The following is a 12,973-nucleotide window of genomic DNA, read 5'->3' as shown; positions in this document are numbered from 1 at the left end:
AGAAGCTGGAGACAAAGGATAGGCACGCAGTTGCCGATCAGAACAGCGCCCCAATACTAGAGTCTGGGTAGATCCGTGACGCCATTTTCACCCTCCGCCCCACCCCGCACATGCGCATATACATACACACCTGCAAGCTCCACAACAATCTACCCCAGTAGGCTAAGCAGCGCCATTTAGTGGGGAACGGAGCCATTACACTAAGCCCCGCCCAACTGGGCCAACTTTGCTCTTTAGGAACACAAGTCTCTGCCTGCTTAGTTTACTGACTATAAAGAGCTTCATACATTGACTTCTAGGAGAAAACGATGTAATTTCAATCATATTTCAGTCTGTTCACTGGTCCATCTATTCAATTTATTTTCTTCTTTTTTGTTTCTTTTTCTTGAATACAGAAAGAGAAAAAAATTATTATTTTCAATTTTTATTAAAAATATTTTTCTTTGGGGCGCCTGGGTGGCGCAGTCGGTTAAGCGTCCGACTTCAGCCAGGTCACGATCTCGCGGTCCGTGAGTTCGAGCCCCGCATCAGGCTCTGGGCTGATGGCTCAGAGCCTGGAGCCTGTTTCCGATTCTGTGTCTCCCTCTCTCTCTGCCCCTCCCCCGTTCATGCTCTGTCTCTCTCTGTCCCAAAAATAAAAATAAAAAACGTTGAAAAAAAAAATTAAAAAAATATTTTTCTTTAATTTTTTATACTATATTTTTTATTTTTTGTAAATTTTTAAAATTCCATTTTACTTCCATCATTTCATTTTATTCCACTTCAGTGTATTCATTTTTTCAAATTTTCAAACATTTTCCTTTTTCCCCCCTTGTTTCTTTAATCTATCAAGCTCCTTTCAACAACCAGATCAAAACACACCTAGGATCTAACATCATTTATTTGATTTGTGTGTGTGTGTGTGTGTGTGTGTGTGTGTGTGTTGTTTTTAATTTTTTAATTTTAATTTTTTTACCTTATTAATTCCTTTTCTTCCTTCAAAATGACTAAATGAAGGAATTCACCCCAAAAGAAAGAGCAGGAAGAAACAATAGCCAGGGACTTAACACAGATACAAGCAAGATGTCAGTATTTAGAATCACAATAATAAGAATACTAGCTGGAGTCAAAAATACATTAGAATCCCTTTCTGCAGAGATAAAAGAAGTAAAAAATAGCCAGAATGTAATTAAAAATGCTATAACTGAGCTGCAATCATGGATGGATGTAGCAGCGGCAAGGATGGACGAAGCAGAACAGAGAATCAGCGATATAGAGGACAAACTTGTAGAGAATAATGAAGCAGAAAAAAAGAGGGAGATTAAGGCAAAAGAGCACAATTTAAGAATTAGAGAAATCAGTGACTCATTAAAAAGGAACAACATCACAATCATAGGGGTCCCAGAAGAGGAAGAGAGAGAAATAGGGGTAGAAGGGTTATGTGAGCAAATCATAGTGGAAAACTTTCTTAACCTGGGGAAAAACAGAGACATCAAAATCCAGGAAGCACAGAGGACCCCCATTAGATTCAACAAAAACTGACCACCAACAAGGCATATCATAGTCAAATTCACAAAATACTCAGGCAAGAAGAGAATCATGAAAGCAGCAAGGGAAAAAAAGTCCTTAACCTACAAGGGAAGACAGATCAGGTTTGCAGCAGACCTATCCACAGAAACTTGACAGGCCAGAAAGGAGTGGTGGGATATATTCAGTGTGCTGAATCAGAAAAATATGTAGCCAAGAATTCTTTATCCAGCAAGGCTGTCGTTCAAAATAGAAGGAGAGATAAGAAATTTCCCAGACAAACAAAAAATAAAGGAGTTTGTGACCACTAAACCAGCCCTGCAAGAAATTTTAAGGGGGACTTTCTCAGGGGAGAAAAGATGAAAAAAAAAAAAAAATATATATATATATATATATATATATATGTAAATAAATACCAAAAGCAACAAAAGATTAGAAAGGCCCAGAGAACACCACCAGAAACTCCAACTCGACAGCATCATAATGGCAATCAATTCATATCTTTCAGTACTCACTCTAAACATCAATGGACTAAACACTCCAATCAAAAGACATAGGGTAACAGAATGGATAAGAAAACAAGATCCATCTATATGCTGTTTACAAGAGACCCACTTTAGACCTAAAGACACCTTCAGTTTGAAAGTAAGGGGATGGAGAACCATCTATCATGCTAATGGTCAACAAAAGAAAGCCAGAGTAGCCATACTTATATCAGACAATTTAGACTTTAAAATAAAGACTGTAGGGGCGCCTGGGTGGCGCAGTCGGTTAAGCGTCCGACTTCAGCCAGGTCACGATCTCGCGGTCCGTGAGTTCGAGCCCCGCGTCAGGCTCTGGGCTGATGGCTCGGAGCCTGGAGCCTGTTTCCGATTCTGTGTCTCCCTCTCTCTCTGCCCCTGCCCCGTTCATGCTTTGTCTCTCTCTGTCCCAAAAATAAATAAAAAACGTTGAAAAAAAAATTTTTTTAAATAAAAAATAAAAAATAAAGACTGTATCAAGAGATGCAGAAGGGCATTATAACATAATTAAGGGGTCTATCCACCAAGAAGACCTAACAATTGTAAACATTTATGCGGCAAATGTGTGAGCACCCAAATATATAAATCAATTAATCACGAACATAAAGAAACTCATCGATAGTAATACCATAATGATAGGAGACTTCAACACCCCACTCACAGCAATGGACAGATCATCTAATCAAAAAATCAACAAGGAAGCAATGGCTTTGAAAGACACACTGGACCAGATGGACTTAACAGATATTTTCAGAACATTTCAGCCTAAAGCAGCAGAATATACATTCTTCTCCAGTGCACATGGAACGTTCTCCAGAATAGACCATATACTGGGACACAAATCAGCCCTAAGTAAGTACAAAAAGATCGAGATCATACCGTGCATATTTTCAGACCACAATGCTATAAAACTCGAAATCAACCACAAGAAAAAATTTGGAAAGGTAACAAATACTTGGAGACTGAAGAACATCCTACTAAAGAATGAATGGGCTAACCAAGCAGTTAGAGGACATTAAAAAGTATATGGAAGCCAATGAAAATGATAACACCACAACCCAAAACCTCTGGGATGCAGCAAAGGCGGTCATAAGAGGAAAGTATATAGCAATCCAGGCCTTCCTAAAGAAGGAAGAAAGATCTCAGATACACAACCTAACCTTATGCCTTAAGGAGCTGGAAAAAGAACAGCAAATGAAACCCAAAACTAGCAGAAGAGAGGAAATAATAAAGATTAGAGCAGAAATTAATGCTATCGAAACCAAAAACACAGAACAGATCAATGAAACCAGAAGCTGGTTCTTTGAAAGAATTAACAAAATTGATAAACCCCTAGCCAGTTTGATCAAAAAGAAAAAGGAAAGGACCCAAATAAATAAAATCAAGAATCAAAGAGGAGAGATCACAGCCAACACAACAGAAATAAAAACAATAATAAGAGAATACTCTCAGCATTTATATGCCAATAAATGGGTAATCTGAAAGAAATGGAAAAATTCCTAGAAATATATACACTACCAAAACTGAAACAGAAAGAAATAGAAAATTTGAACAGACCCATAGCCAGTAAGGAAATCGAATTACCAATCAAAAATCTGCCAAAAACAAGAGTCCAGGGCCAGATGGCTTTCCAGGGGGAATTCTACCAAACATTTAAGGAAAAGGTAACACCTATTCTCTTGAAACAGTTCCAAAAAATAGAAATGGAAGGAAAGCTTCCAAACTCTTTCTGTGAAGCCAGCATTACCTTGATTCCAAAACCAGACAGAGACCCCACTAAAAGGGGAACTATAGACCAATTTCCCTGGTGAACAGGGATGCAAAAATCCTCAACAAGATATTAGCCAACTGAATCCAACAATACATTAAAAAAATTACTCAGCACGTCCAAGTGGGATTTATACCTGGGATGTAGGGCTGGTTCAATATCTGCAAAACAATTAACGTGATTCATCATGTCAATAAAAGAAAGGACAAGAACCACATGATCCTCTCAATAGTTGCAGAGAAAGCATTTGACAAAATACAGCATCCTTTCTTGATAAAAACCCTCGAGAAAGTAGGGATAGAAGGAGCATACCTCGAGATCATAAAAGCCATATATGAATGAGCCAACACTAATATCATCCTCAATGGGGAAAAACTGAGAGCATTCCCCCTAAGGTCAGGAAGAAAACAAGGATGTCCACTCTCACCACTGTTATTCAACATAATATTGGAGGGCTTAACCTCTGCAATCAGACAACACAAACAAATAAAAGGCATCCCAATCGGCCAGGAGGAGGTCAACCTTTCACTCTTCCCAGATATGATCCTCTATATGGAAAACCCAAAGATTCCACAAAAAAAAACTGCTAGAACTGATCCATGAATTCAGCAAAGTTGCAGGATATAAAATCAATGCACAGAAATTGGTTGCATTCCTATACACCAACAATGAAGCAACAGAAAGAGAAATCAAGGAATCAATTCCATTTATAATTGCACCAAAACCCATAAAATACCTAGGAATAAATCTAACCAAAGAGGTGAAAAATCTATACACTGAAAACTATAGAAAGCTTATGAAAGAAATTGAAGAAGACACAAAAAAATGGAAGAATATTCTATGTTCCTGGATAGGAAGAACAAATATTGTTAAAATGTCGATACTACCCAAAGCAACCTACATATTCAATGCAATTCCTGTCAAAGTAACACCAAGGTTCTTCACAGAGCTAGAACAAATAATCCTAAAATTTGTATGGAAACAAAAAAGATCCCAAATAGCCAGAGCAATCTCGAAAAAGAAAACCAAAGCAGGAGGCATCACAATCCCAGACTTCAAGCTATACTACAAAGCTAATCATCAAGACAATATGGTACTGGCACAAGAACAGACACTCAGATCAATGGAACAGATAGAGAACCCAGAAATGGACCCACAAATGTATGGCCAACTAATCTTTGACAAAGCAGGAAAGAATATCCAATGGAATAAAGACAGTCTCTTCAGCAAGTGGTGCTGGGAAAACTGGACCACCACATGCAGAAGAATGAATCTGGACCTATCTTACACCATATACAGAAATAAACTCAAAATGGATGAAAGACCTAAATGTAAGACAGGAAGCCATCAAAATCCTCGAGGAGAAAGCAGGCAAAAATCTCTTTGACCTCAGCCACAGCAACTTCTTACTCAACACGTCCCCGGAGGCAAGGGAAACAAAAGCAAAAATGAACTACTGGGACCTCCTCAACATAAAAAGCTTCTGCACAGAGAAGGAAACAATCAGCAAAACTAAAAGGCAACTGACAGAATGGGAGAAGATATTTACAAATGGCATATCAGATAAAGGGTTAGTATCCAAAATCTATAAAGAACTTATCAAACTCAACACTCAAAAAACAAATAATCCAGTGAAGAAATGGGCAAAAGACATGAATAGACACTTCTCCAAAGAAGACATCCAGATGGCCAACCAACACATGAAAAAATGCTCAACATCACTCATCATCAGGGAAATACAAATCAGAACCACAATGAGATACCACCTTACACCTGTCAGAATGGCTAACATGAACAACTCAGGCAACAACAGATGTTGGCGAGGATGTGGAGAAAGAGGATATCTTTTGCACTGCTGGTGGGAATGCAAACTGGTGCAGCCACTCTGGAAAACAGTATGAAGGTTCCTCAAAAAATTAAAAATAGAACTACCCTACAACCCAGTAATTGCACTACTAGGTATTTATCCAAGGGATACAGGTGTGCTGTTTCGAAGGGACACATGCACCCAATGTTTATAGCAGCACTATCAACAATAGCCAATGTATGGAAAGAGCCCATTGTCCATCGATGAATGTGTGGATAAAGATGTGGTATATATATACAATGGAGTGTTACTCGGCAATCCAAAAGAATGAAATCTTGCCATTTGCAACTACGTGGATGGAACTAGAGGGTATTATGCTAAGCAAAATTAGTCAGTCAGAGAAAGATAAATATCATACAACTTCACTTATATGAGGACTTTAAGATACAAAACAGATGAACATAAGGGAAGGGAAGCAAAAATAATATAAAAACATGGAGGGAGACAAAAACATAAGAGAATCTTAAATAAAGAGAACAGAAGGTTGCTGGAGGGATTGTGGGAGGGAGGATGGGCTAAATGGGTAAGGGGGTAAGGAATCTACTCCTGAAATCATTGTTTCACTATATGCTAACTAACTTGGATGTAAATTTTAAAAAGTAAATTAAAAAAAAAGAGTATTACTGGGTCAATTGACAAAATGGGAATACAGTCAGAACTGATGAAACTATTAGTGTTAATTTTCTATTGCTGCTGTAACAAATAATCACAAATTTAATGGCTTAAAACAACCCAAATTTATTTAGGATGTGGACATCTTTGGGGGGCCATTATTCCTGCTGACATAGTCATAATTGATACAAGCATCTTACCAATGACAAAATTACTAAAGTTGTTAACTGTCCTGTGCTTATGTAAGAAAATATTCTTACCCTTCAAAAGTATACACTGAAGTATTTATTTGTTTATGGAAAACAAAGCTTTCTTCATTTATTTGACATGCAGGTGAGAAGAGGACTGTAATGTCACTGGCACATCTGCATGAAGGGTTTCAGAAGCTGGTATCCACCAGGCCCTTCCTCTACCAGGAGGACCCTCTGCAAGGGGCAGGCAGCTCACAGATGCCCTCCGTGCCAATCATAGAAAAGTCATGACTGTCCCTTTCTTGCCAATCTGCCAGGGTTCCAGGGGGGAAAAGCAGATAATTATCAGATCCTGGCCCAGGTCCAGCTCCTTGGTGAGGGACTTGAAAAATTGGGCTTTGTGACCACAGTTCTCCCCTGCAGTGTCCTCCACACGTGATGGAAGAGATGAGCAGTTGCACGCAGGGCTCAGTGGAGCTGTTCACCACCAAGGCCAGACCTGGTCACACCATCATGCTCACATAGTCTTCAGGTTGGCCCAGGATGGCTGCACTGGCCGTGCCGAGTCGCTCTACCAGTCCTGTGGGCACGCCGCTGTTTCGGGTAAGTTCATGTCCAGCTCAACAACTGGCATGTCTGGCAAGAAGGAACTGGAGTGGCCACAGCAGCGGAGAAAGAACAAGCAGAGTCTACACTCAAGTATTTAGAGGCAAAGGGTCACGGTGTATGCAACCTACTCTCATATGGAACGGAAATAACAATATACAAAGAGAGAATGGGAGGGGGGAAATGATAAAGCAAACTGACAATTTACAATAGGCACTTCTGGATAAGAAGTATATATAGTAGCCTTCCTACTATATTTGCAACTCTTCCATAATTTGAAGTAATTTCCAAATGAAGTACGTGTGTATGGCTGTGTGTGTGTGTGTGCACATGCGTGTGTGTGTGTGTGTATTTGCAATAAGTAAGAGTGCCAAGGAGCTGAGACAAGAGGTTTGCTGTGTCTTAGTTTCATCTCACCAAGTAGATTGAAGAACACCTCAGGCGCTCTCCGTTGTCGACAGAACACCCTATGTCCTCAACATGACATTCAGGCTTTTTCATGACCTTCAGCCTCCTCTGGCAATCACATCTTCCATCTCCCATCTATTCTTTTATCCACATCTGATTACTTACCATTCCTCAAAACTACATCATAAAAGTTTCTCCACTTATTAAGCATCTAGTGTATACTGGCTCTACCCCCTTGTCATTTCATTCAATCCTCGCAACAGAACTTCAAGTTAGATACCAGTGTTCCCTCTTACAAATAGTGAATCAAAGGCTCAGAGAGGTTACTTGATTTGCTTAAGGTCACACAGCTAGAGCTAGACTTTAAATCATGTCTAAAACCAGGTTCTTTTCCATATACTGCATTGCCCCACCCTCTAAGTACTGATTCAATAAACATTTCCTAAGCACTCACTCAGTGCTGGGCTCTATGCCAGGCACTGGGAGTACAAACGTAATCAATCCCACTTCAACCTCCCAGAGTGTATGATTTAGCCACAGAGATAGGGACAGGGCTGAGGAGAGCAAGGGGTTAAGGGTCAGGGTCAGCCGGGTTTCCAGAGTCTGGCTCCATGATCCTAGAAGCTGAGCCAGGAACCTAGGTGGTGGTGCAAGTAAAGAGGGAAACCTCCCCGCCCTCAGATGGTGGGGAGTCCTGGGTGAAGGTTCCGGGAACATTTTTCTTTTTAGTCAGGTCTCTGCTGCCCTCTAGTGGGAGATGCAGAGATAACAGGAGGAGAAGTTTCACCCAGAAGTGGCGCGTGGGGGTGGGGAGCCACATTAACTCTGAGCCTCTTCTTAGCCTTGGGATCTGTGACATGGTTCCCTGACTTGTAAATGTAGAGGTCTGGATTTGAAACTGCAGTTTTGCAGGGGTCAGTCTGCTTCACCAGGAGAGATACTCAACTTTTCTCAGGTCATATACTGAGCCCCAAAATTAACCCCAGACAGAGCCCTTCAAAGACTGAGCTATGATGAAGGTCACAGACTGAATTCTGACCTTGATTAGAGACTAAACCCACCCTAACACCCTACCAGACTTCTGCCACCCCCTCGCCTGCTCCCCAGTTGCTAAACACCACCATTACTAGAAATTAAATTATATCCATTCACAATTAAATAAGCTGTAAAGAAAAACAAAGATGATACATACTCAACATGTATTACTTCCTAATTATTTTATTACATTCTGCTGCTGGCTATACTCTTGAGGTGATTTAAATCTACAGTGTCTGCATGGCACAAATGCTATATAATGGCATGCAAATTCACATCACTCCCCAAGTCCCCAGCATATTCAGGGATAGCTTGAAATTAGCCATGCTGAGAGTATTTACACCACAGAAATTGGCAAACATTACAGCATCAGGCTTGAATTATTGTTTTGTTAATTGTCTAGACCAGGAATCACCAAACCACAGCCAACATGCTGTTTTTGTATGGTGACTTAAGAATGATTTTTACATTTTAAAAATGTTGAAAAAGATATAACAAAGGAGAATATGCAACAGAGACCATATGAGTCTCACAAAGCCTAAAACATTTACTATCTGGCCCTTTCCAGAAGGAGTTGGCTGATCTCTGGTCTAGACATAAGAACGTGTGGGGAAAATGTTAATAATGCAGATTATAAACATGTCAGATCTATAGCTGCTACCACATTATAAATCACACAGATTATTGAGGGAATATTTTTCCAGCATTTGAAAACTATTATCTAATGCAGTAAAAAAAGTCATTCACATCATTGACAAAGAGGTGAAATTCCATGCAAGCTGGTGCAGCCACTCTGGAAAACAGTATGGAGTTTCCTCCAAAAGTTAAAAATAGAACTACCCTACAACCCAGCAATTGGACTACTAGGTATTTATCCAAAAGATACAAAAATACAGATTCAGAGGGGCACATGCACCCCAATGTCTATAGCAGCACTATCAACAATAGCCAAATTATGGAAGGAGCTCAAATGTACATCAATTGATGAATGGATAAAGAAGATATGGTACAGGGGAGTTCCGGAAGATGGCGGCGTAGGAGGACGCTGGGCTCACCGCGCGTCCTGCTGATCACTTAGATTCCACCTATACCTGCCTAAATAACCCAGAAAACCGCCAGAGGATTAGCAGAACGGAGTCTCCGGAGCCAAGCGCAGACGAGAGGCCCACGGAAGAGGGTAGGAAGGGCGGCGAGGCGGTGCGCGCTCCACGGACTGGCGGGAGGGAGCCGGGGCGGAGGGGCGGCTCGCCAGCCAAGCAGAGCCCCCGAGTCGGGCTGGCAAAAGCGGAGGGGCCGGACGGACTGTGTTCCGACAGCAAGCTCGACTTAGCGTCTGGGAGGTCAGAAGTTAACAGCTCTGCTCAGAAAGCAGGAAGGCTGGAGGACAAAGGGAGGGAGAGCTGCTGAGCCCCCGGACGGCAGAGCTCAGCTTGGCGGGGAACAAAGGCGCTCGCCAGCACCATCTCCCCCGCCCATCCCCCAGCCAAAATCCCAAAGAGAACCAGTTCCTGCCAGGGAACTTGCTCGCTCCGCGCAAACACCCAACTCTGTGCTTCTGCGGAGCCAAACCTCCGGCAGTGGATCTGACTCCCTCCCGCTGCCACAGGGCGCCTCCTGAAGTGGATCACCTAAGGAGAAGTGAGCTAAGCCTGCCCCTCCCGCCCCCGTGCACCTTGCCTAACCACCCCAGCTAATACGCCAGCTCCCCAGCACCACAAGCCTGGCAGTGTGCAAGTAGACCAAACGGGCCACACCACCCCACAGTGAATCCCGCCCCTAGGAGAGGGGAAGAGAAGGCACACACCAGTCTGACTGTGGCCCCAGCGGTGGGCTGGGGGCAGACATCAGGTCGGACTGCGGCCCCGCCCACCAACTCCAGTTATACACCACAGCACGGGGGAAGTGCCCTGCAGGTCCTCACCGCTCCAGGGACTATCCAAAATGACCAAACGGAAGAATTCCCCTCAGAAGAATCTCCAGGAAATAACAACAGCTAATGAACTGATCAAAAAGGATTTAAATAATATAACAGAAAGTGAATTTAGAATAATAGTCATAAAATTAATCGCTGGGCTTGAAAACAGTATACAGGACAGCAGAGAATCTCTTGCTACAGAGATCAAGGGACTAAGGCACAGTCACGAGGAGCTGAAAAACGCTTTAAACGAAATGCAAAACAAAATGGAAACCACGACGGCTCGGATTGAAGAGGCAGAGGAGAGAATAGGTGAACTAGAAGATAAAGTTATGGAGAAAGAGGAAGCTGAAAGAAAGAGAGATAAAAAAATCCAGGAGTATGAGGGGAAAATTAGAGAACTAAGTGATACACTAAAAAGAAATAATATACGCATAATTGGTATCCCAGAGGAGGAAGAGAGAGGGAAAGGTGCTGAAGGGGTACTTGAAGAAATTATAGCTGAGAACTTCCCTGAACTGGGGAAGGAAAAAGGCATTGAAATCCAAGAGGCACAGAGAACTCCCTTCAGACGTAACTTGAATCGATCTTCTGCACGACATATCATAGTGAAACTGGCAAAATACAAGGATAAAGAGAAAATTCTGAAAGCAGCAAGGGATAAACGTGCCCTCACATATAAAGGGAGACCTATAAGACTCGTGACTGATCTCTCCTTTGAAACTTGGCAGGCCAGAAAGGCTTGGCACGATATCTTCACTATGCTAAACAGAAAAAATATGCAGCCGAGAATCCTTTATCCAGCAAGTCTGTCATTTAGAATAGAAGGAGAGATAAAGGTCTTCCCAAACAAACAAAAACTGAAGGAATTTGTCACCACGAAACCAGCCCTACAAGAGATCCTAAGGGGGATCCTGTGAGACAAAGTACCAGAGACATCACTACAAGCATAAAACATACAGACATCACAATGACTCTAAACCCGTATCTTTCTATAATAACACTGAATGTAAATGGATTAAATGCACCAACCAAAAGACATAGGGTATCAGAATGGATAAAAAAACAAGACCCATCTATTTGCTGTCTACAAGAGACTCATTTGAGATCTGAGGACACCTTTAGATTGAGAGTGAGGGGATGGAGAACTATTTATCATGCTACTGGAAGCCAAAAGAAAGCTGGAGTAGCCATACTTATATCAGACAAACTAGACTTTAAATTAAAGGCTGTAACAAGAGATGAAGAAGGGCATTATATAATAATTACAGGGTCTATCCATCAGGAAGAGCTAACAATTATAAATGTCTATGCGCCAAATACCGGAGCCCCCAGATATATAAAACAGTTACTCATAAACATAAGCAACCTTATTGATAAGAATGTGGTCATTGCAGGGGACTTTAACACCCCACTTACAGAAATGGATAGATCATCTAGACACACAGTCAATAAAGAAACAAGGGCCCTGAATGATACATTGGATCAGATGGACTTGACAGATATATTTAGAACTCTGCATCCCAAAGCAACAGAATATACTTTCTTCTCGAGTGCACATGGAACATTCTCCAAGATAGATCATATACTGGGTCACAAAACAGCCCTTCATAAGTTTACAAGAATTGAAATTATACCATGCATACTTTCAGACCACAATGCTATGAAGCTTGAAATCAACCACAGGAAAAAGTCTGGAAAACCTCCAAAAGCATGGAGGTTAAAGAACACCCTACTAACGAATGAGTGGGTCAACCAGGCAATTAGAGAAGAAATTAAAAAATATATGGAAACAAACGAAAATGAAAATACAACAATCCAAACGCTTTGGGATGCAGCGAAGGCAGTCCTGAGAGGAAAATACATTGCAATCCAGGCCTATCTCAAGAAACAAGAAAAATCCCAAATACAAAATCTAACAGCACACCTAAAGGAAATAGAAGCAGAACAGCAAAGGCAGCCTAAACCCAGCAGAAGAAGAGAAATCATAAAGATCAGAGCAGAAATAAATAATATAGAATCTAAAAAAACTGTAGAGCAGATCAACGAAACCAAGAGTTGGTTTTTTGAAAAAATAAACAAAATTGACAAACCTCTAGCCAGGCTTCTCAAAAAGAAAAGGGAGATGACCCAAATAGATAAAATCATGAATGAAAATGGAAATATTACAACCAATCCCTCAGAGATACAAACAATTATCAGGGAATACTATGAAAAATTATATGCCAACAAATTGGACAACCTTGAAGAAATGGACAAATTCCTAAACACCCACACTCTTCCAAAACTCAATCAGGAGGAAATAGAAAGCTTGAACAGACCCATAACCAGCGAAGAAATTGAATCGGTTATCAAAAATCTCCCAACAAATAAGAGTCCAGGACCAGATGGCTTCCCAGGGGAGTTCTACCAGACATTTAAAGCAGAGATAATACCTATCCTTCTCAAGCTATTCCAAGAAATAGAAAGGGAAGGAAAACTTCCAGACTCATTCTATGAAGCCAGTATTACTTTGATTCCTAAACCAGACAGAGACCCAGTAAA

General features: G+C 41.2%; 1 pseudogene; it reads right to left on the bottom strand.

The window, feature by feature from the left end:
* Positions 1-6,715: 6,715 nt before the first annotated feature.
* LOC131493494 (D-dopachrome decarboxylase-like) lies at positions 6,716-7,099 on the bottom strand (annotated as a pseudogene).
* Positions 7,100-12,973: the final 5,874 nt, after the last annotated feature.

This window comes from Neofelis nebulosa, chromosome 2 (genome assembly GCF_028018385.1).
Source record: "Neofelis nebulosa isolate mNeoNeb1 chromosome 2, mNeoNeb1.pri, whole genome shotgun sequence".
Lineage (NCBI taxonomy): Eukaryota > Metazoa > Chordata > Mammalia > Carnivora > Felidae > Neofelis > Neofelis nebulosa.
This window is presented reverse-complemented; position numbering and strand designations above follow the sequence as displayed.